The sequence below is a fragment of the Falco rusticolus genome, chromosome 8 (genome assembly GCF_015220075.1).
Source record: "Falco rusticolus isolate bFalRus1 chromosome 8, bFalRus1.pri, whole genome shotgun sequence".
Classification (NCBI taxonomy): domain Eukaryota; kingdom Metazoa; phylum Chordata; class Aves; order Falconiformes; family Falconidae; genus Falco; species Falco rusticolus.
The window spans coordinates 26935316-26958665 of record NC_051194.1 but is presented as its reverse complement, the minus strand read 5'-3'; the positions used below and the strand labels follow the sequence as shown (position 1 = coordinate 26958665).

The following is a 23350-nucleotide window of genomic DNA, read 5'->3' as shown; positions in this document are numbered from 1 at the left end:
CAGAATGCATAAGCTAACTGATGCAAAAGCTCAATGTAGATTCTTGGGGGTTTAGGTTATTTATTTTGATGGAAATGCTTGAGCTTTGTGCAAAGGTTGAAATTGATATTAATGTAGAGTTTAAAGAGCACAAATCATGAAGCCGGACATGGACTGTGGTAAGCAAGGGCTCTTTCTGTGCTTAATGTTAGTGTCTGAACTAGCAATGTAAATGAATATTTGCTATTTTCATCTGTTAAACCCCATGGAAGTGCATTTTGCTTCATTCACAACAACTTCAAACAATGAAATGTCTTTTTTTATTGGTGCCTATATTAAGAAATAGAACCTATTTAGACATTCCAAAATGTTAATGTATTAGAGCTTTTTCTGATTAGGTTACACAAACTGGTGGGTTTATTTATCTCTCTAATACATTATCAGGGAAACGGGAAGCAATCTTCTTTTGTTTCTTACTCCTGTGATCATAGAACAGTTGCCAAAGTTATGGCTAGCCAAAAAGACAGAAATAAAATTGCTAAAAATATAAGCCTTCTGTTTAGCAGAGTTTTTGAGCCATATTTTGAAATTGCAGGGCTTGTACATGTTTACTTCAAATCAAGCTTATAGTCAAGTTTGAGGCTTTGTTTGTATAGATTGTCCTGAAGTAGATCCTGATATTTAATTAAAATGACACTAAATCACATTGAATTGATAAGACTTGGCATCTCAAACAAAGGTAATTGCCCGTATTGGTTTTGTACAAAAATAGAGCTGCTTGGAAAATGTGCAGCCAACACAGACTGTCAACTCCATTTATAGATCAATATGTGAAAACCATTGATCAGGCAGGCATGTGTAACAGTAACACTTTGCATTTATTTGTTGTTTTTATACCATGTTAAGGCTTACAGGATTATCGGCTTCCAAAATATTTTGACTTCCTCGTAAATATGTTATCTGTTTAATGTTAATTACAGACAGTCTCCAGCCCTCTTTTAGAGTATTTTCAGTTTCATTGCTATGGGTACTTTTAGCTGAAAATGGATTATTTCAATCTCTGAGAGATCATCAGAGCTTCTTTTATAGTATAGTTTATTTAGGGAAAGTTTTTAAGGGTTCCTTCTTTTTTCCCCAGTTTATTTTTTTTCCTGGAGGAAAAAAAAAGTCTCGACAAAATATTTCTAAAAGCAGAGAACCTTCTCCTGTCATAGTTGGGTACCCTTGAAGTGGAAGGGGAAATATACTCTCTTTATTGTGTTCTGATAGTGACTGCCCTGGCTTTATTCTCTGCAAATGTAATCATTGCACACTACTACATTATAGATGCCCTTACATTTATCACTGTAAGGATGTAGCTGCGTTCCCTTTAAGGTGTTACACAAACCATATAATAGCACTGGAACAGATGTAGGAAAATGTGAGCTTCCCATGACAAGTGTGATAATTGTTAATAAATGCAAGCTTGTACCTTGTTCACCCCAGATACTTCAGGGTAGGTATGAAAGCAGTGAGTCCATAAACAGTCCAGTTTTACTTCTTGAACATGAATATCATGCCCTTTCCCCCCCCCCCCCCCCAAAAAAAAAAAAAAAAAAAGCAAAAAATCTGTTGAGTAACATCAGCCGTTCTCCTTTCTGGCACAGGAAATGAGAAGTGAAGTGTGTCATATGCCCCCTTACTGTATTCAAACCGGTTTTGTGCTTTCAAAACTCAGATCTGCTCTCTGGTGTGTGTCATGCTTGCAGATTGACTCATTCGACCCTTGACTTGAGGTTTTCATCCATTTTGGTACGTGCCCCCAACCCCCCTTGCTCCCGACCTGGGGAGCTCTGGCAGCGGGGTCAGGGTGTACGGGGCACTGCTCCCAGGTGTGCCGCTACCTGCTCACCTGCGTTCTACATAGCATAAAGTCCTTTAACTTAGAGACTGAAAGTAGACTACTAAGGCATTAGAATAGTTTAGGGTTCACCTTACCTTCGGTAAGCAATGCAAATTGCCTGACAACACTTTTTCAGGACCAACATTTTGTGTGCAGGCATATTTTCAGGCTGAGAACAAGCCTTTTGTTTTTCTGATTCCCCCCCCCCCCCTTTTTTTTTCTTCTATATGCCCTGCGAGAAGGTATTTTTTATCATATATTTGCATTATAGCACTTCAACTGAAATAATCTTGGCTAAAAAGGAAGAAGTTAATTTTATTGCTACACTCCCCATTTATTCCTCCTCCAAACATTTTCACTGTACCATTTCAGCTACGTAGCTTGATAGGCAGCTTCATAATGAGATCATAGAAAAAAGAAATAACCGGCACCTATTTCTTCTTAAAAGCGAGGATAAATTCATTTCAGCTCTATTAAGGGAGTGGTGAATGTAACTGGTTTGACTTCCTTGTTAAACCGAACTGAAGTTCAGACGAGATATTATACGAGTCGGAATTGCTGATTTTGACTTTTACTCAGTGTGACAGAAGGGTAGAAGAAAGGTTCAAAAACCTCCAGGTTTTTTTTTGTGGTTTTTTTTTCTCAATCTTACATTATCTCATGCTGTGAAAATCTTTACTCTATTTACCGAGCACAAATTAGTCTTGCCAAAGGTTCTGAAAGTTTGCTACTTCAGCTTAGATCCTAAAACTTCAAAGAGAGATGCAACTCTACAAATTAGTGCATGTGCTCTGCCACCGTGATTTTAACTTGAACTTGACTAAATTCGTTTATAATTTAGTGCTGATTGAGTGCTGCCATTAATGTACACGGGATACATTTTTTAAAGTTAGTCCTCCTATTACTAATTTGAATAAAAAACTCTAACCTTGTTAGCATCTGGACTTATTTTCATAATAACAACCCCTTCAGAACCTACGAAGTAATGAATAATTGACAACAAATGAAATGTTTTGATAGTTGTCGGCACAAAGCATGTTTAATGTTTTGTGTTGCTTCCTAGCTAATTATGTAGATGACACATTTGTCAGACCTTGACTGCCATTAGAAACGTGTTTCCAGAGGGGAGAAAAACAGGCTATTCATAGAGTAATTAACTAGAATGCTCAATGACCTGTGAGAGATTCAAATGGCTGCCAGTTCAGACATTGTTTTGTTACAGAAGCAGAGGGGTAATTAAAATTCCAAATTACAGTGCTATGATGAAGCATTTGTTTGTTGACAGTATACTCTTACTCTAGTTTGTTAATTCTTTTTTAAATTGCTTCTAATCCATTTTATAGCTTTAGGAGTTCCGTCTTTGAATTTACTGACAACTAATATTATGGTAAATGGTTCTTCGGCAGAGCACTGCGGGCTTGGCAGTTCCATGGGAGCACAAGGTGGGTGGGATGGAATCGCTGCTCTCTCCCCAAACTGACACACCATGTGCTGTCATCGAGACGCGGCTAACGCGGCACATCTTGTGAAATGATATGTTCATAATTCCGCGTTAGGGAAGATGTCTAGTTAGGGGAGGAAACGGTTCAGGGAAAGTAATCATAATCAAACAAATTGAGGAAGGTGTCCTGAAACGTTAGAGGAAAGAGCCCTGACGTGGTGGGGGTGAGGGTGGCGGTGGGTCAGGTGGGCACTTCGGGGGGCCGGGGTCTGCTCAGGGACGGGGAATCAGAGGACAGTCGTCTGCAGGAAGAAGCCAAGCACAAAATCTGAAGAACGGGGTTTTTCACAAGACCTTCGCCATCGCCCTTGGTGGGCGGTCACGGCTGTGGCAGCTAGGGTGCCTTGCCTCCTGCAAACGGGGACTCTCGGCGGGTCCCAAGTGTTCGAGTTCTCTAAACAATGACTTAAACGCGAGGCCGAGCGCAATACTTATTTACTTTGCCAAAAGTGAGAATCTGGTTCTGTTAAAGGGATCTGACAGGAGTAACATGGTGCGTGATGCAGGGGAGCTGACAGCGGCATGGAGTGAGCGCCGATTATCCCGGAGACACTGTCAGCCAGGATTGATTTCCACTTTCTCCGTTTATGTAACGGTTCCTGTAATACAGCTGACCCCAAATCACGTTACCTTGTCATTTCTCTGCATGGATCAAGAAGAGATGAGCTGAAAATAGCTAGGCACTGACCTTGAACTTGCCGGAGAAGTGCGAAGTGACAGGGCGATCTGCAGCGCGCGGTGCCCGCACAAAGGCGCGGGGGCTGCGCTGCAGCTGCGGCAGCACAAGGGGGCAGAGCAGCACTAGAGATCACAGGTGAGGCAGCTGATGCTACAGCAGCGCAACCCCACGCCAAGTGCCTTGCCTTTTTTTTTTTTTGTTGTTTTTCTCCCCCCCCACCACTTTTTCCTTTCTTTTTCCTCCCTTTTCTATTTTTTTTTTTAATTTTGTTCTTTTCCCCCCTTTAAAAACTGGGGCGATGCTAGCTAGAAGCTCCAAAACATTGACGTTCCTCATCATCCATCTATTTTCAATAGAATTATTTGAAGCACTGCTTAATATAGAAATACCTTCCAAACTGAATGCATTGCCAGGAAGTTTTGCATCCTGTCTGTGGATAGCTCCCCATTGTTTTCCTGGCATCTAGTGAAAGAATGAAACATTTGTATTATCATTAATAGAGTTGTCTACAATTTGGGGGGTGTTTGACAAGATCAATACATTCTTCAAAGCCTGCAAATCCCTTTGAATTTCATAGAAAGCATGGTGTAAATACTTGAAAAATATTTTTAAGCCAATAGGACAAACTAAAAAAGGGTGAAAAAATTAAAGGTGTTTCATTTTTCTTCAGATGTGACATTTCTCTCTGTTGCACCGTGTATCTCTAAGGGGGAAAAAAAAAAGAAAACTTGGTTGTGAACGTATTATTTAATATGCCATCTAAAAAAACATGCTTCACTTCTTTTGTTTCATATTTTCATCTGTGCTTGCCTCTTACCAGCCCTTTTTGTCTCTGATGCTGGCAGTAGCTGTGGAGATACGAGATACCAGTGATGGCTCTTCTCAAAGATCTGGTGCTTTGGGGTATCACCGCTTGATGTGAGAGCTGGGGGCAGGACTGGGAACCTTGTACTCACTCTTTAAGATGTCTGGCCAAAGTTCCCACCTTCGTTGAGTGGCACCAAGGCATGGGTGCCTTCTGGAAAGGCGACGATGGGGAAGTCCAGCCCAGACCCCACTCTTCTGCCTAACCAGTTGATGGTTCCCTTAAAACCTGATCCTTTCCCTCAAGGGAATACCAGATGCTGTGGCGCAGGCAGGTTTAAGCACTCTTCCCTTCAATCTAATGCTACCTACTGTTCATTTACCCTGTTAAGTATCTTTGGAAAAGCAAAATATTATTCCATTTTTTCCAGCCATTAATTCCTTTTTTTCTTCAAGACATTTAGAGGAGTAAACCATGGCTTTCCAAACTGTAAAGCAGATAAAGAAACACTCAAAAAATATCTTTGAGGGTAGGGTTAGCAGTTCTTCAGAAAACACAGGGAAATACAAGGGCTAAATACGAGTGTCTTCTGAAATTATTGGTTTTACTGTAATCCATAGAATAACAGTGGAGATTTATGCTAATATCAATTTTTGGCCACCTCACATAAGATGCGATGTCTTCTTTAAGAGCAGAGTACAGGTGCAGACTGAGGTTACCATTTCTCAGTGGTAACTGGTGACTGGGGCTGTGTAACCAAGAGTTTAGAAGGAAAAAGTAACACACACCCCCTCCCCCTCGTTCTTTCTAGCAAAAATGCAAAAAAAATGATGAGTTTGATGTAAATGAGGTGAACTGTAAAAACTCCAAACACTTCTCTGCATTATCTTAGCTTGTTCAAAGCTAAAGGACAATCATGGGGTTGGACCAAGCGTTTGTACTTTGAAATTTGTTTGTTTCAAAACTCTGCAAAACATAGCCTTAGGGCTGTCCTGCTAAGGCGGCTGCGCAGAGTACAAAAACCTGCACGTGAGGTTTTAACTAGCCAGAACCCCCCAACAGTATTATTTTCTGTAATTTAACATATAATTCGTTTTCCAATGATCGCGGTGCTTTTGTATCATCATTATTTCATAGTCCATTCCACATTTCCTTGTGTTTTTAGCCAGCAGGAGAAATTTATTTCCTGCCTCTGTTCTAAATGTGCTTCTCAGCCTTCTAAGTTTTCTATTTTCTCCTGTAAAGGGTGGCACTGAAATATATAGTCATGTTAATGACACCGATGTTACTACCCCGATGCGAAATGTCCCAACACACTATAAAGCTACACCTCTGCTTCAGGGAAGGGATAGCAACATGCCATGGTGTCAGAAAGATAATATTTTGTGTATGTAATATTTCACTTGGCCTCTGTGATAGCCTTCTGTTGTATTTATGTATTGCAACCGAGCGGAGAAGAAGCTGGACTGGAATTGGTTGTGTTTCCCTGTTCCCAGCTTGGACATCAGCCTGCCAAGAGATTTTTAGTCATTTCTTCTGATTCTCTACCTGTGAAATGGGACTGAGGATGATGCACGTTCCTCTGCACACATTACAGTCTGCCTCAGAGCTGGGTCGACTGTTACGTTTCAATCATGCTCATTACATAGGTGATTCTATTCTCATCATATTAACTCCATTAATTGAAATATGATTATTCCACAATTATGCTAGTGTAACTGAGAGGGCAACTTGGCCCCAGGTCCTGTACGTCTTTCTTATCTATATACTCTGTACTTAACTCTTTCACTATTTTTCTTAGAAAAAAAGTCTTGTTTTGGCTTCATCATTAATCTGTTCTGTTCCCTTGATTCTGTACCCACGTGCTTTTAGCAGCATTAGGTTTCTCCGAGAGCTTTCATGTTTTATAGTGTATATTTGAAAAACTGTGCTTAAAAGTATTGTTTAAAAGAGTCTCTTTGGCAATATGTGTCAGTGCACACTGTGACAAGGAACATAAGCTGTGGAATTATATTCCTCTTACTCTATTAAGTACTGTATTATGGCTAAATTATGGCATCTAACATGTTTCCTTTCAAAATGCCGTAAGATTTGAAATATGTAGGTACTGAAACTGAGATAATATCAAACTTCCCATAGCTAGTCTTGGGCACCTGACCTGCACAGTTTCCCACAGGGGAAAAGTAAGCTCCATTTCTTTACATTTCCAATGAGAAGGGACATGTGTCTCCTTGCATTGAGTTACATTATATCACATCATGTGACACAAAGTGACCCGATGCAACATGACAGGAGAGGTAAAGAACCAGGGTGATTTTTTTTTGTTGTTTTATTACTGCAGTGAAATAATTACACTACCGATGCAATGAAATGGAGATCAAATTATTTTGCCCATGCCCTAAATACATGTGCTATTGCACAATATACAGACATGCTTACTAAATGTTGTTTAATGCAATGAGATGAGGTTTTAAAACAGACAGTGGAGTGTCCTTGTTAGGCAATGTGCCTATTCTTAGACAAATAGTTGACAGCAGCATTCTCCTGCCCTAAATCAGATCAAATTCCCTTTGAAGTCAGCCTTTTTTTTTTTTCTTTTCTTTTTTTTTTTTTTTCTTCAAGATCTGATCCAATCACGTTAACATGGTAATATTCTATTTTCTGTTTGATTTCTTGTTTGGTGAGGTTCATAGCCTTAATGGAAATAGGTCTTGATCATCTCTGATTTTGTGTTTAGGGGTGTGCATGCATGCACACACAGCCACAGCAAGGACTGAAACCTGCCCCTTCAAAGCATCCAAGGTCCTACAACCCGAGAGAAAGAAGGACCTTCATTTTTCAGTATACAGCCTGTGGGGGGGAAAAAAATATTTTTTTTCTTTGTATTTCAGAGACCAATACTACTAATTTTTGTTTGTTATTTTAGGACAGTACTGAATATGTCTAAACTTTAGAAACAGTTATGCCTTTCTTTTCATGACTATGGACTGAGCTGCCACACAGCCTGAGAGTGACAGTAAAAAGTTGCATTTAAGAGTACAGCCAAAACACAAATAAAGCAAAAAAATAAAAAATAAAAAAATGTTTTGTCCTTTCCAATTGCCGAATCTTCCCCCGGTTTTCGAATCAAATATGAAAAATTGTGAAATACCCTGTCCCATTTTCCCTTACTTCCCTCCACCCCCCAGAGCTCTACAAGAAAGATTGGTTTCCTGGATATCTCATCCGTGGCCAGAACTGGAAGTACTGCAGCTGTGATGAGCGAATCTGTTCTCATGACATCTGTAGCCCCAAGGCAGGTAGAAAACCCAGACAAGCATCCAAACTTTTGTGTGTTTATTTGGACCAAACCTGGGGTTTGGACCAACTGAGCATCACATCAGCAGTTCTGTCATCCTTAAGAGCTCATTCTTCTTGCTTGTGATCCTGAAGTCAGACTCTTACTTTATAACCTCATTACACAGAAAAACAATGTTTAAAAATTAAAGTGCCAGGTGCCAACTCTTTTCAGTAGTTGGCTACTTCAACTTTGAGCTTTCCATTTTTTATCAGCAAATGATAAACTGAAAATTCAGTGTTCCCAGTTTAGATCTTTCTCAAAATTAAAGTGTAAATCTAAAGTGGCCACCTGTAAGCACTAAAACCTGAAGACATTTGGACACAAGTTAAACAAATTGTTTAAAAAACTGCCAATTGGTTGCATCAGGTTTTAAGAATGACTATGCAGGGAAGATCCAAAATTTGTGTTTTAACATTTTCAGACCTGATTTTCTTTTTTTTTTTTCTTTTTGAGGAGTGATTTTATTTAATTTTAATCAAGAAATATAAGAGCTCAGAAAAGAATTACCATGACTAGATCAGCTGTTGCAGGAGAATAAGGCTGACAGCACCATGCAAATCTCAAAAGCCTGGGAAAGGCTGGGGCGATGGGCTGGTGATCATTTAAAGCCCAGACCAAGCAGTGAGGTGACGTGGACACAGGTGGGCCATGAGGGATGGGGTGGGACAGGTGAATTTGCTGCAGCTGTGTGAGCTGAGGGCCCTGCTGGAGGAAGGGTGGTGCTCCTGCTCTGCAGGGTTGGTGCTTTGCTGGCAGCCTGGGAAAAAGCTCCTCATTCATCCTGGGGTTTAGCTGGAAGCTCTGCAGCCCACTTCCAGGTAGGTGCAGACTTTGACAGGCTGTGGTTTGTAGAAAATCTTTAACTGTGCCAAATTTCACTGGAATTCCTAATCTTTCAGTCTTGTGGGTCTTATGGTTTTTACCATGATCTAAGCAAGAAAGGAACCCTAGAATGTTCTGAGCATGTTATGTGCTCGTGCACCACCAGTTCCTTAAAAACTGCCATTGCTTTCCACAAATCTCTTTCGGGTTGTTGTGGGTTTTTTAAATTTTTCTTTTTTTTTTTTTTTTTACATAAATTCTTTAATGCCTTTATGGCAGATGAGCCTAATTACATGAAAGTTTACCTTTAAAATACTTTCCATTTATCACAGTTTCCTTACCTAGAAAATCCCAACGCAGCCACTGCTAATGTTTGATAAGATTTGTACCTGGTAGATTCTAAATTACATTAATGCATAAAGCCGGCAATGCCAGGCTCCCTATTGTTACAGTTATTAAAGCTGTAACTGAAATGATATCTTTCATATTGATCTTCAGCTAGCAGCTCTTATCCAGAAGCTTTGTTTCACATTAAAGTCACTAATGATTGTCTCCACAAAATGAGCAGCTTAATAGTTAGAAAAAGTTAAATGGAAAGAAGAAAAAAAACTTTGATAGCCACCTTTGATAGCTCTTCATTCCAACATCTCTCATAGCCACAAAGTGCAAGCCAAGCATTAATAGACGTTTTAATAAAATGACTTAAAAGAAATCAATGGGATTTCTCACGAAGCCTAATTTCCAGCAAGTTATATTATTTAAATGTTTGTAGTCCTTCTGAACAGCTCTTGTCCTACCATACCTGCCAGAGTTTTTCCTGGAATTTCTCAGTGTATCTTCCTAGGACTTTCACTTCTTATTTTCAGAGCCCTGGTTTTGATGTATTACCTTATTGATTTTTTTTTTTTGCTTGTTTTGGTTTTTTGGGTTTGTTTTTTTTTTTTGGTTTGGTGGGGTTTTTTGGGGTGTTTTTTTGGTTTTTTTTGAAAATGGAGAAAATATAAATTCTGTATTCTACTGAGGCTGGCAAAATGTCCTGCCAGCACAGAGGCAAGAGCAAAGTGTCAGTTTGTGGGGTGGAGGGGGCAGTCTGGTTAGATGTATACCAACTAAAAGCCTTTTGGAGCAGTCACAGGTATTTTAGTTCCCTCCTGGACTATAAAGAGTCTTTTGCTTTCCTTACCTTCAGGTGAAAATGGTATATCCTACTGGTACAGCTCCCCAGCCACAGCTGTGATAAACATACCTGCAAGGCTCTGGGTGAAGGGAACATCATTGCACTTGGGCTTTTTTCCTGGGACTTTTGGGTGGATTTTCTGTTAGTTTTTAGTTGGCTTGTTTGTTTTGGCTTAGGGTGAGGAGCAGCTGCTGGATTTCTTTTTCTATTTAACTAGATTATCTCCACCCACCCCCTAGTTTGTCTATGACAGAGTGCTGCATAGGTGTTTTCCATGAGCTCGTCTAGTCTAAGTGCAGAAATACATGAAATTTTTATGTTCTCTGAGCTTGTTTGTTGTACTTTATAAATGATATATATCTGTTTAAAGACTGATATGAAAAGGGAGGGATTTTTGTGGGTTTTTTGTTTTGGGTTTTTTTTTTCCAGCAGCAAACCCACAAATCGTTTTACTTGGGAAAATCAGGTCATATTTATTCTTTTACATAAACAGAGGCATGATATGCTGGCAAGGTAGCATGTAAGGTATCCAATGATTTTGCACTACTATAAACTGTAGTTCAACAGAGGTGATACCCTAGATATTCACTGTGGGGTGGCTTTTCCCCGATAAGCTCTAGTCAGTCCACAGTAATGATTAAATCAAATACTCCAGACGTTAGATGTTCATATAAGAAATCATGGGGGTGGAAAGGGAGAGGAAAGAGAATAATGTTGAGAAAAAAATTCCCGCAAACCCACCACAAAACAACAGAAAGGAATAGACTGTGCACAGGTCCACAGCTACAAAACATTTCCCTCATCTCGCAATATCATGTGAGTCCTCAGTCCTTATTTCTGCTGCGTTTTTCCCAGCCTCCAGTGGAAGAGCCTGGATTAAGCTAATGCACGGACATGTTTTGGCCGCTTATTATTTATTACAATTTTAGTTCCAGGTTTCAAAAACAATTAGGGAAACTGCTTAATAGGAAAATGACTCTAATTACTTGTTAATTGAGGTTATCTGCTTCACATTATTCAAAACGTAAATTGTGTTGACACTTGTACCCAGATATGATTACTTAATAAACAGACTGAAAATGCATCGTGAATGCACACACCCCCTAAAAAGAGGCATGTTATTTTTCAACTCTGGTTTGCTCATCTGAAAGATGTTAAGAGATATATATATATAATTTGCATTAAGCTCAGTTGTAGCATGTTAGTTCAAAAATATAAATTATATGCTTCAGATAATGAAAAGATGAAGTACTGAAATTTCAAAGTGAAAGGGTTTGTTAGGCTTACATAGAACATGTTCAGCTAAGGTTTACACAAAATAAGAAACAGGGTCTCAAAGTATGGTGCTGCCTCCTGAATAAATAATTTCGCTGATAAATCAAGTATCTGGATCCAAACAAAATACCCAAGTTAATACTTGTCATATTTATTCTTGTGTTTGATTTTGGGGATCTAAAAAAGAGGAAGAATGTTAGTGTTTTGGTGGTTTTTTAATTATTTTAAATAAACTCATCTGGGGATGACAGAGACGGGGTTCTGAACAAGGTTATGTTTTCTAGAACAAGGTAATTCTGTGTGTGAGAATAATGTGTAAGGAAAAGAAGATAATTTGTTTTTAGTGTGCTCTGGGACCTCTACATTTTTACAGAAATGTACAATCCCTGTTTTTTAAAAAACATTGGGACACAAATTAGATTTCCTAGTAACTGAATGGCTAATGACATCTAAGACCATGGCTTCATACAATGGAAACATGTATATTTATAAAGTATTGGGGGGTTGGGTTTTTTTTAATTTCCCCCCCCCCCCAAATGTAGAATGCAAACATTGTCGTTTCCTTAGAAAAACAAAAATGTTCATTACAAAAAAAACCCCCAAACAGTAAGGAAAGATGAAAAGTAACATTTTTTGTTCTAAAGACATAACTAGCAAATCTGTTGACGCAAGAGAGGTTCCACTTGTGTTTCACCTTGAAATTTCCCAGTTTTAACTGAAAGGTCTTGGTCCAGAGAGAGATGCTGTGATTTCAGCATTGGGGTCCATTTCTGGGCCTTAGACCCAGGACTATCAATTGCTGAGGCATTTTTGGAATTGTAAACTCCACAGTGGTCAGGCAAGGAAAGGGGGAAAGTAGGAAAATGATGGAGAGTGGAAAAAAGTTAATCCTTTGGATGAGAGGGGGTGGATTGCACACGTCACAGGATTATTTCTTTCTTAATATGCGAGCATAAGTCTTCCACCTTGAATTTTTGGACTTGTATTTTCCTTAGCTAAATAGTATTTTGAGGCACTTTCTACAGAAATACTATTACTCTCTTCTACTTCAGATTTTGCCGAGAAACGAGGGAAAGTTGCAAAGCCCACAAGCATGGAAGTTTTAGAGCTGTGTTTGTGTCCATTAATTTTCTCTTCTATGATATTTTCCCATTTTCACTCTGTTTGACATTGAGCCTGAGCTTTGTTCCTGACTTGTAGCCTATGGCAGTGGAACGGGGAGATGAGACATCACGGAGATGTAAAGCACACATAAAAAGAGAAGATGTGTAAAAACTGAAATGACATGGCAGCTGAAGCAGCTTGTTGCTCAGCTTGGTTGCATGTTTGAGTGGAGAAAGCGAGGTAAATTGTGATATGTAAGAGAATAACACTCGACAGGGTGTATGGTTGTAAGGTATATGGATGCTCAATCATGTGGTGAGGCAGAAGGCTAAAGGACAAGCGCCTTCAGTATCTGCACAGTCTGTAGATATCCATATGACCTACAAAACAGAGGGTGTTAGGCTCAGAAAAATATCACTTACAGAGCATATGCAAGCAATTTTAAGGAAAGAAAAGCCCATCTACGCCATCTGACTACCTTTTAATCTTCCAGTAATTATTAAATAATAAAGTTTAGGTTAAAAATTCACTATCACACGCTTTTATGTGCATTTGCACCGCAAATGGATGAATTCTCACAGCAGCCATATGCAAACAGCCATTTCCACTTCCCACTGGTTATACTTAAGCACCTATTAGACGTACACGTGCCTTTATGCTAATTTTTCTGAACATTTACAACAACTGCTATATCTGTGCCTGGGTGGGTTTTGTGTAATGGATCTGATGATCTTCAAATCTGGAATAGGATTATTTTTTTTTTAGGTCAGTCTTCATTTAACAGCATTTTGGCTATTTGAGCTGGGAAGAGAACAGTCCTTTGTATACCGGCATTAGAATGTTTTAAGATGTTTATTCAGAGCATTGTTTAAATTTTGATACTTCTAGAGCCACACAGAAAATAGTTTGCAAATCAGTTTCTATGGCAATGTGTAATAAATTGCTGAAAAGAATTATAATTTAAGCAAATTTATCTTCCATTGTGTTCCAGTTTAACACACACACATGCTTCAACCTGCAAGAAGATATAAACAGATATTTTAAAAATCAGTATGACGCAGTATGCCAGCTTACCTCTGCCTTTCTAATTGTATGTGCACCTGTATAAATGAGACAAATTATCTCATCTTTGATCTGGTGACTTTCCTTACAGGTAAAGAGTTGATTGTATAAAATGCAGTGCACTACAAAATTAACTTCATTATTTTAGCTTGTGGAAATTCTAGAAAGACCAAACCTACTGGAATCTACAAGACAACGTGCTGTGCATCCACCATTTTATATATCTATAGTAACTGACTCTAGGTAGTGACAAACTGAGATGTATTGAATAATTGACTGTTTTTTTTTTAATGGTACCCGGTATAGAGAGGCCCTTTACACAGTGTAAAGCAGCTAGATGCTAAATAGTGTACAAAATCTTCCCTGTAATAAACTTCACCCCAAATATTGTATCGCTGAGGAGAATCCTGCAAGCACTGCAATGCTGGACCCAAGCAACGCTTTTACTGTGTCCTGGACTTTTCCAAATTCTTTAAGTTCTGAAGTCTGTGCACAGGAAGAATTTCAAGAGTCTTGTTTTATCTCTAATTTTAAAAGCTTAGTGCTGTGCTCTGACAGGTACACTGTTAAGATGATGCAGCTGTCAATAGTGATGCAGGAAAAATGAAGAACAGTCAATAAATATTTGGGGGGGTGTGGATTTTTGGTGTTTGTCTTGTTTGGTTTTGGTTGTGGGTTTTTTTTTTTTTTTTAAACCATGCATAATTTGCATACTAGAAACTGGTGATGAACTTTCCATCCTATTAATGACAAAAACCAGGTTGAATGGCATCTACTAGTGATGCTAATTTTAGAAAAAAATAGCAACGCTTGTCAAGATATTAGGAAATTTAAATAAATGTCATGCTAGAGCCTTAAAGAGTTTTCTGAGGTGTTCTGTACCTGTTGATTTCAATAATAAATAAATATTGGGCTGTCATGGAAATTACAAAAGTTTGAGAAAGGGCAATCATTATGCCAATACTCAAAAAGGAAAAATGGCATGACTCAGAAAAACTTATTGTCAGATTAACCTAACAGAGTATTGGGTCTACTAATGAAAAATTTGTTGCAGGGTTTTATTAATTAAAAAATAAAGTTAGGAGGATCATTGACGTCAAACTTCATAACTGAATAAAAAACAAATTTAAAGAATCACAACAAAATGGCTTTTTTTTTTTTTTATGCACCTCTGGTTGAAAAAGGCAGCCATATTTGTGAAGTGTAGTGAAAGTTTGTAAGTCACTTGACTTAATAGTACGTGACATTCTGATTAAATATTAGCTATGTGCTGTATCAGTGAAGCACATGTTAAATGGATTAAGAACTGATTAATTTACACGTTTCAGGAAGGAGTCCCTGTGAAATCATCATCGACTGGGTGAATTTTTAGAGTTGTTCTCCAGGGACTAGTACTAAGCTTGACACTAATCACTCTTATCCATGATATGGAAGTAAATAGAACAGTTCAAATAATGTTTTAAAATAAAGCAGAGATTGATGGACTGGCAAATAGGTCTGGGTAACGGCATTTGTAGAGAGTGATCCAGCTTGCTTAATGGCTGAAAGTGCATTTTAATTTATCCAAATATATGTATATATGGGAAACACAGGCCATGCTGTTCCTAGAACTAGGAACTATATTCTGAGATTTTACTGCAAAACAAAGCTTCTATGGGTGCTTTGGTGTCAAAATATTTGAGCTGACCCTTGTGAGCAATAATGGAGAAGGGAGATGGTAAATGTTCATGTCTCAGTGCCACTAATGAAAAGGAAACTAAAATGAAAAGTGATATTGAAATATTGAATATTTTTCAAGGAAGAGGGGAAAAAAGAAAGGGATCTTAGGAGACTTGTCTTGCCGATGAAGGACCTACAGACCTCAACATGTTTAAATTATCTGAAAGAAATTGGAAGGCAATTGATTTCCTACTTACTGACATTAAGGGACACCACTGGGTACCAAACAGTTCTTTAATGTAGCAGAAGAAGGCGATACAAGATGAAATGTCTGAAAGTTGGAAGCCCCCCAAAATATAATGAGAGTTACAGTACATTTTGCAAAGACTAGTGGGAAACTACCAAGAGAATTGGTAAATTCATCATTTTTTCATGCCTTCGAATAAGAAATGGATCCCTTCCAGGGAGATATCAAACAGAAATTTCCTAGGCTAAGTCCAGCTTAGTTTGGATAAATTATTTATATAAACATTTCTATAAACAGTGCCATCTTGATTCCTCATCCATGTCAAGGGGTAGAGAAGCAAAGAGATGCAGTGGCAGGTGCTATTTAAAAGCCTTCATTGGGCTGGGCATGAAAAAGGAAGAAACACAGCACACAAGTGATAAAGCCTTTTTCCCCTCCATTACATGATATGTGTTTGACTTTGCTGACAGTGGGGTATATATATGTATGTACGGCATGGTATACATGCACTGAAATATACAGTCAAAGTTCTTTTTTCGTGTACCACCAAAGCTTCTAATCACATTTGGCTTGTTTGTTTTCTTGATGTGCTATTTGGGGTTTTGTTTTGTTTTTTTTTTAATGATTTTATACATATGTGTGTGTGTGTATATATATATAAAAATATGAAGTAAATGACTTCTCTGGCAGTATACCTGGAGTAGATACTGTCTTTATACACTGCCCACATTTTGGATGGCAGCGGATGATTCTTGTTTTCTTTTGTTGAGGGCTTTCTATGATATGTAAGGTGGGTGACTTCTATAGCAGAACAGAATGAGGAAAATCAAATCAAGGGCAATTTCCAGTCTGTCTAGATGCTTCAGAAGTTTCAAACAGGATATTTCCATTTCTTCTTTTCTTTATCTGCTGCTTTAGCGTTATGTGGTTTGCTGTCTGTGTAATGCCACAGGAGTAAAGCCAGGAGATTCGGTGTGCTTGGGTCAGAAACGTGCACTGCCTTCTCCTGCGTGTTCTCTTCAGTGCGCAGCCCGATCTGTGGAATGAGCACAGAAGGGAGTGTCTTTATTGGAAAGTATTATTTCAAATGTTTCTTTGTCTATAAAGGGCAAATAATGAAATAGTACTTAAGTGTTATGGACAATAAAATTTTGCAGTTGTAGTTCTTCGCCAAGACAAATGGTTGACTCTTTTTATTATTTTTTTTTTAATCTATGTGACAAAGAATGAAATCACGAATGCTGAAACCCAATACACATTTGAAGAGCTGATTTTGGTATTAAAAAAAAAAACCAAACCCCACCTCCAAACAAAACCTAACTTTTATATTGTAGTACTTTTACTGTGTCAGCAGTTTGGTAAAAGTTCTAGGATATTAATTTTGCGTGAGGTGAAGGCAAATTGCAAGTGGAGAATCCCTGAGCTAGGTAACAGTATTAGCAATCACTGCTGTCCTACCTGGTTTGCTGCAAGGCTGTGATTAAATATAAATCTGAGAAATCTCAAAGGAAGAGTGAAAAAAAGTTAAGCTTTTAAATATTTTCATTTTCCTAGCTGAATATCATCATGTGAAATAGAATAAGGAGGAGTCATCCTGCTAATTGACCTTTGCAAAAGCAGCCGTTTACTTAAAAGGCCACTTGAAGTAGATTAGTTATGATCTTGATTACTCTGGTTCTTTCATTGTTAGTGTTTATAATGGCACCTGGGAAAACTGGTTTGCAAACTTTGCTTCATTCTTCTGTTGCATGTGTACTTTGGTCCTCTGAACAATGCTAATAAATACTGATATTTTTTTTTTTAAAAAAAAAAACAAATTACAAGTTGTGATGATATGAGAGACTAATATGAGCCAACAGTGCTGGGAAAAAAAAAAAAAACCCAACACATTCATAGGATAGCTTAGGTTATTAGTGCAAAGGGAAGGGAGAGCAGGTGGCAAGTTAGATGGCCATCTAGATATTATCAATCTGACAGGTATCCAAGTGGTTCTGTATTACAGTCTCTCATTTTGGTCTCTGAATAGTTTTTAATAAGATTTAGCTGTGGGGTTATCAGCTGTGACCTGTGTTAGAAGATATTCCTTTCAATTACATTAAAAATGTACTTTGTGAAAATTCCTGTACTGACAAAACCAAAGGACTTTCTATTGTAAAAGCCAATGTTTTAGCTCTGCCTTGCCTGGAATCACAACCTAAAAGTTAGAAAGGAGAGGTAGTGTTTGCAGGTTTTTTCCCCTTCAGATTAAAGAAGCTGAACAAAACTTTGAAGTCAGGGCAAAATAGTTTCTATTCAGTTTCTTTGATTTTTGATGTTCATAGCGACTTTTTTTGGCTTGTGTTCCTTATAAATCTAATTTCATTCTGGAGCCAGGACTTTTTCGGCACTGCTCCTGTGAAACTTGGACACGACAATTTGACAATATGTCCAGACCAAAACAGATCAAGTAGTCACACATGACTGATTCGGCGGAGCATGCTCAAAGACAAGACTGATGTCTCCGTGCAGCAAACAATTCTCTAGGGTAGGGACAGCACACTCAAATCCAGTCACCCCAGAGTAAACACTAAGTTAGACACAGCTTAAATGTGCCTTCCAGCACAGGCTTCCACTGCTGACTAGATGAGAGCCCCAAGCCAGGCTGCAGATCCAGCCATGCTGGAGCTTTTATATCTCTTTTTAGCCTGCTAGCAAGCATCCATAATGGTTAGAGCAGTAGTAGGGTGTGCTCAGCAAGGGGAAGGGGAAGCAAGAAGGGAAAAACACTTGTTAGTATAATTTTGTGAATATGTTTCGTGGGTATTTGCATCTCGTTTTATTAATTTTCCATGAGTGTTTGTAAGTGTGATAGCTTGTTCGCCAGAGTGTTGGCAGGAAGGAGGAGTCCTGGAAGACTCCGTTGGAAATATTCTCTGGTGCAGCGATTGCTTTGATTTTTCTCTTCCTTCTTCTTTTAAAAGTTTCAGTTAGCTAATCAAAGAGCAGAAACTATAGTATGTAACACTTCTAACAACTCCCATACAGTGTATGAAGGACAGCTAAAGAACTACGAATGGCCTGTAAAAATACCATGGGATTTACATCCACATACAAAGTTATTGAAATAATTTCAATTAAAATTTTAATGAAATACATTCTTTTGGAACAGTTAACAAAATATTATTTTTTAAGCAGCTTATTAAAATAATAAAATTTTGTGTTGATTTGCTGTTAATCAAATGATATTTGGGAAGAAAATTATATCTTAATTTTAATGTTGCTGCTTTGTCCTAAAATATCTGCAGTAAGATTGGCTTTTGGACTAAAAAAAAAAATATGCTTCTATTTTCTACTAATTTTTTATAATAAAAATAAATCCCCTGTCACCAAGTAGGGTTTTCTCAGTTATTATTATTTCCAAGGGCAATGACACAAATTAAAATTAATCTTTGTTAAATGACCTTTTTTTTTTTTTACTATCTACCTTTACTGGTGCCATTGTTTGCCATGGAACATTTTCTGCAGTGCGGTATATATGGAATACATATTGAAGGTAAATAATTGTAAACGAGTCTGGATTTGGTTCACACTGGTTTCGGTATAATCTGCCTTCGATTTTTATACCCTATGGCCACCGGGTGATATGCAGTGCCCAAGGTAGTTTTAAGTTGGGTACCAGAAGCACGCTATAGTAGGCTGTGCTCTGGCTTGTGTGGCCACAGCTACGGTGCTCTGATGCTTGAGCCAGTTTGTTCCAAGTTATTCCAGTTATCCCTTCATCGCCATTGACAATGTAGAGCATATTCTTACACGAGAATCTTCGCTATCTTTTTGTATCGTTCCATTTTGTATTTTTCCCCCCCTGGTACATTCCCCCCTTCCCTTTGTGTTTCTGGCACACATATGTCCACAGGTGTTATTAAGTGTAGGGTAGCATGTGGTGTCCATGCTTCAGTGCTATCGCAGAGGAAGGACTTCCTACAGGAAAAAAATGATCACTTTCAGTATTTTGCAGGCTGCCCATCTAAGCCCATCATTGCCTGGCATCTACACACTAAGGGCAAGGATCCAGCGAACTTGTGAGTGGGCACCATGCCATCTGAACAGATGGGCATGGAAGTAGGCAGCCAGTAGACCATGTATGTGCATCAACTGTGGGTGTTGAGGGCAAGATTCCCAGTGGAGAATGTCCAAACAGCTGTCTGGCCTGAGCCAACATGCCTACGACCAAGCAAAAGTGCCATCCCTAAATCCTGCTGAGTGGATTAACCTTCAAAAATAAAAATTGCTTCTGCAGTAGCATAAGGTGAGTTTTTGGCTTGTTTAAATCCGAAGGAAAGAATTAGGTAGTTAGGTAGGCAGGATAAAGAGATGCACTAACGTAGAGACCACTAGAGAGGACTGAGCATTTGTCTAGGAATATAATAATATTTTATACAAGGGTATTTATATGTTATACAGTAACTGATGACTTGCAGGAGTGTGACATCAATGTTAATTATGCTTTTTCTGTTAAGACAGTCCTTTCAGGAGAGACAGAGCTTTTGAGTGCGTTTTGATTGCAGTGTATGTGCTGGATGTGATTTGGTAAAGGCAATTCTTTTGGATTTTTTTGCACATTTACTTACTAAGTTGTAATGATTTTTTTTAATTATTTTTTTTTGCTTGCCCCTTACCTTGAGAATACTATTGTGGGGTGCAGTCTCAGTCTCAGGTTCAAAGCTGCTGACATGATTTGCTGTCATAGCTGAGTTCTCACATTTATTGTCTTTATTTTTCTAAGATCCAAAGGGGACATAAAAAGATAATCTATCATTACTCTCTGTATTAACTTTGATTTTTACCATTTATGGACATAACATCAAAGAACACATTTTTGCACATGTAGATGTCAGGCAAAGAAGTGAAATACTGATGTCTATTGCCTTTTTGTTCCTTCTGGGTTTTGTCTGTATTTCCTCTATCATTGGTGCACTACTCATCTGTAATTTTATCAAAGCACCTGCAGTAGTTAAGATTAATATATTATAATATCTTGATGGTCCAAAAGTAACGACTGCATGATGAATAGAAAAATCTGAATAGGAAACTAATCAACATATTTTATTTTACAATATATATTTTTGTGTATGGTTAGATGAATACTGTCACAGTGTGCACGTTGCTGTGTTTTGTTACCTATTACAGGCTGTAGCAGAAAAGGCTACTACAAACGTATCAGAGGTCTCACTTTAAATGTTCTGTTCTTGAATTAATAAGTATTGTATTTAATACAATTAAAGTACATTGAAGCTTTGAGACCAGGTTCCAGTTTGATTTCCAGCTGGAAATACTGAGGATTAGAGGCAACGCAGCTGTTGGTCCCTTTGTGATAGTTTGATCCCCAGGTACGGGAATCTGAGGGATCTGCTGTCAAGTTTAGAGCAGCCTTTAGGATTTCTTGAATTCATATGGCTGGTAAGAACTTTTTGTAGCTGTCTCCTCTCCTACATATGGTTTTGGCAGATCTCCTACTCCTGAGAAGGCTAAAAATGAAGCCAACCACATCAGCTGGGACTCCCTCAAAGCAAGAATCAATTGGACAAATTTCAAAGTCCATTTGAGTAGCTAGAGAGGAACAAAAGGGCTCCCACTGAAGGGAAAATTTGCTCCTAGGAAACAGCAAGCTGCTAACAGAGAAAAGTACCTGGTACCTGATGTAGGCTTATCCTTGGAGTTCAAATGTCAGCCCATACAGTCTAGCCCAAATTTGGATCATCCCTTCAACTATTTTGGGAGAGAAGGTGACATGGTTTCAAACAGAGCATGCTTTGTAATCAAACCCACGGCAGTTTATCCTCTGATCACAGAGGATCTGTTCACCTTAATGCTTACTGAAATTTAAACTCAGATCTGAATAATTATTTTGCTTTAATTTCATGAATGAAGTGGCTGAATAAATCAAGATGCTCCAGCAGCAAAAGTGCCACGGTGCTTGTCTACAGCAAGCTCTGAAGTCAGGGAGCACGCCCACGTGATTAAATTGCCTTGATAAAAAATACCCACCTTCACAGGCTGGAGCACGAAGGAGGACCCTCACGCTGTGGGAAAGGTCTATAGGATTCTGATTTATAAGGGAGCAAGAGGTCAAGGGAAGCAAAACCATTATCATTATTTTCCCAGGCTCAGGAGATCTGAACTGAGTATAGAGGGCAGCGTGCTCAAAGGGAGACATGCAGGGGGAATGCAACGCAATCCCGCTGGCTTCCCACCCCCACCCCCCTTGCCCCCGATTTCAGATTCTGCTGAGAGTATGTCGTATATAACTGGAGCCTGTAAGGACTGTGAAGTGGTTTTCTTATTAAATGATGCATAGAGAGATTATCTGGTCTGTAGCCAGTGCACAAAAGCTCCATCCGTGCAAGCTCCTGTTCCTGAGCAAAGCATTTGGTCACCTGCATAGTAACGAGTTTTTGGGGCTTAGGTAGAAACGGAGAGTGAGGAGCAAGCATGGGCTGTCGGGGGCAGGACTGAAACTGTGCTTCTTGCCTCTCCTTGTAAACCTTAGGGGAAAAAAAAAAAGGAAAATCCAGAGCGAGCTAATGGGGTGTTATACTGCCTTGTAGTCTCCATTACCTTTTCTTCTGAAAAAATCTCTTTGGGACAGGCAAGGAGGGAAAAAACCAAACCGTGTGGTTTTAATGTAACCCTCTGAAAGACGGTGTTAGGAGGGCTCCAGCACAAGCCAGGAGCACCAGTGGCTGTGTCTGTGGGCAAGGTGCCCACTGGGACACAGGAGCTTTCATGAGGGCTGAACAGGGTCTTCTGCTGAGCCACTGCACAGCTCTAATGCACTGAGGGCACCCCAACAGCGGGCCGGGGGAAAGGGGATTGCTCCTGCTGTTTCTTGACAGCCTCCGTTTCTTCAGGATGGACCAAGCCCCTTTATCTGCTGAGATGACAAAGGATCATCTTCAAGCAGGCAGCCCTGTGGGATTTTCTCAGTGTCTTTCACGACAGAAGAGAAACCATATCACATCAGAGGTGTTCCCAAATAATTTCTGTGGACAATGGTGGACATGCCACACTGCCCAACACTGGATCTTTAAAACAAAGGAAATTGCTCTGAGCACGGCAGTGAGTGAAATGTTGCAGGATTTTCCTTTCTCTTGCCATTGCCTAGGTGTCTTTCAAGGGATGGGGCCATTTAAGGAACACTATGATACATTTTTGTGAAGTTTCTCTAAGCAATTACGAGCTGTCACTGCAGTGTGGGAGTGACTGGGAGCGAAATGACCACAGGCATCACTAAATCAGGTATCACCCTTCCTTCTCAGAGGGAATGGGTTTCACAAAAAGTTTATGTGACTAGTTTGTACTTTTATTGCAAACTTTCAAGCTGCCACCAGTAAGTTTGATCCTGTAAAGAATGGAGTGTCCTGGCCCTGATCCAGAAAAACACTTAAGCCCATTGCAGAGTGCTTTTCTGGATCAGGTCCAGAGCATGGCAACATGCAGTAGTAGAGGCTCAACAGTAGGAGCCTTCTCTCTTTTTTTGGTTTATAAAGGATTCTCCACATATGTGATTGCAGTGTGGGTAGGATGAAACAAAACCATAGTAAGACCCCTAAAAGGAAAGGTCAAAGCATGAACAGCGTGACAATATTTTTGGTAGAAATCTTAACAAAACCTCCATGAGAACCTTCTCCTTGGTGGAGCACTGCAGGGACTGATGGAGGAAACAGCAGGTAGGTGTCATCCTAGGGTTCCTCACAGCAGAGCTCTGCTGTCTCAGGTGCTGCTCGTTCAAGCAAACCGTGGTTTGCCCAGGCTACTTGTAGATGATGTTTCTGGGTACAT

General features: G+C 39.1%; 1 protein-coding gene and 1 long non-coding RNA gene across 6 annotated transcripts in view; one reads left to right on the top strand and one right to left on the bottom strand.

Moving 5' to 3' along the window:
* The window catches only part of LOC119152182, a 30337-nt gene extending 20063 nt beyond the window's left edge, over positions 1–10274 (bottom strand). The window contains exons 1-2 of the long non-coding RNA XR_005105708.1: positions 10192–10274; positions 4431–4503 (exon numbers count right to left, since the gene is read on the bottom strand). This is a non-coding gene — a long non-coding RNA (uncharacterized LOC119152182). The remainder of the gene's footprint in view (positions 1–4430; positions 4504–10191) is intronic.
* The window catches only part of ARHGAP15 (Rho GTPase activating protein 15), a 348150-nt gene that overhangs the window by 35648 nt on the left and 289152 nt on the right, over positions 1–23350 (top strand). The window lies entirely within an intron of this gene.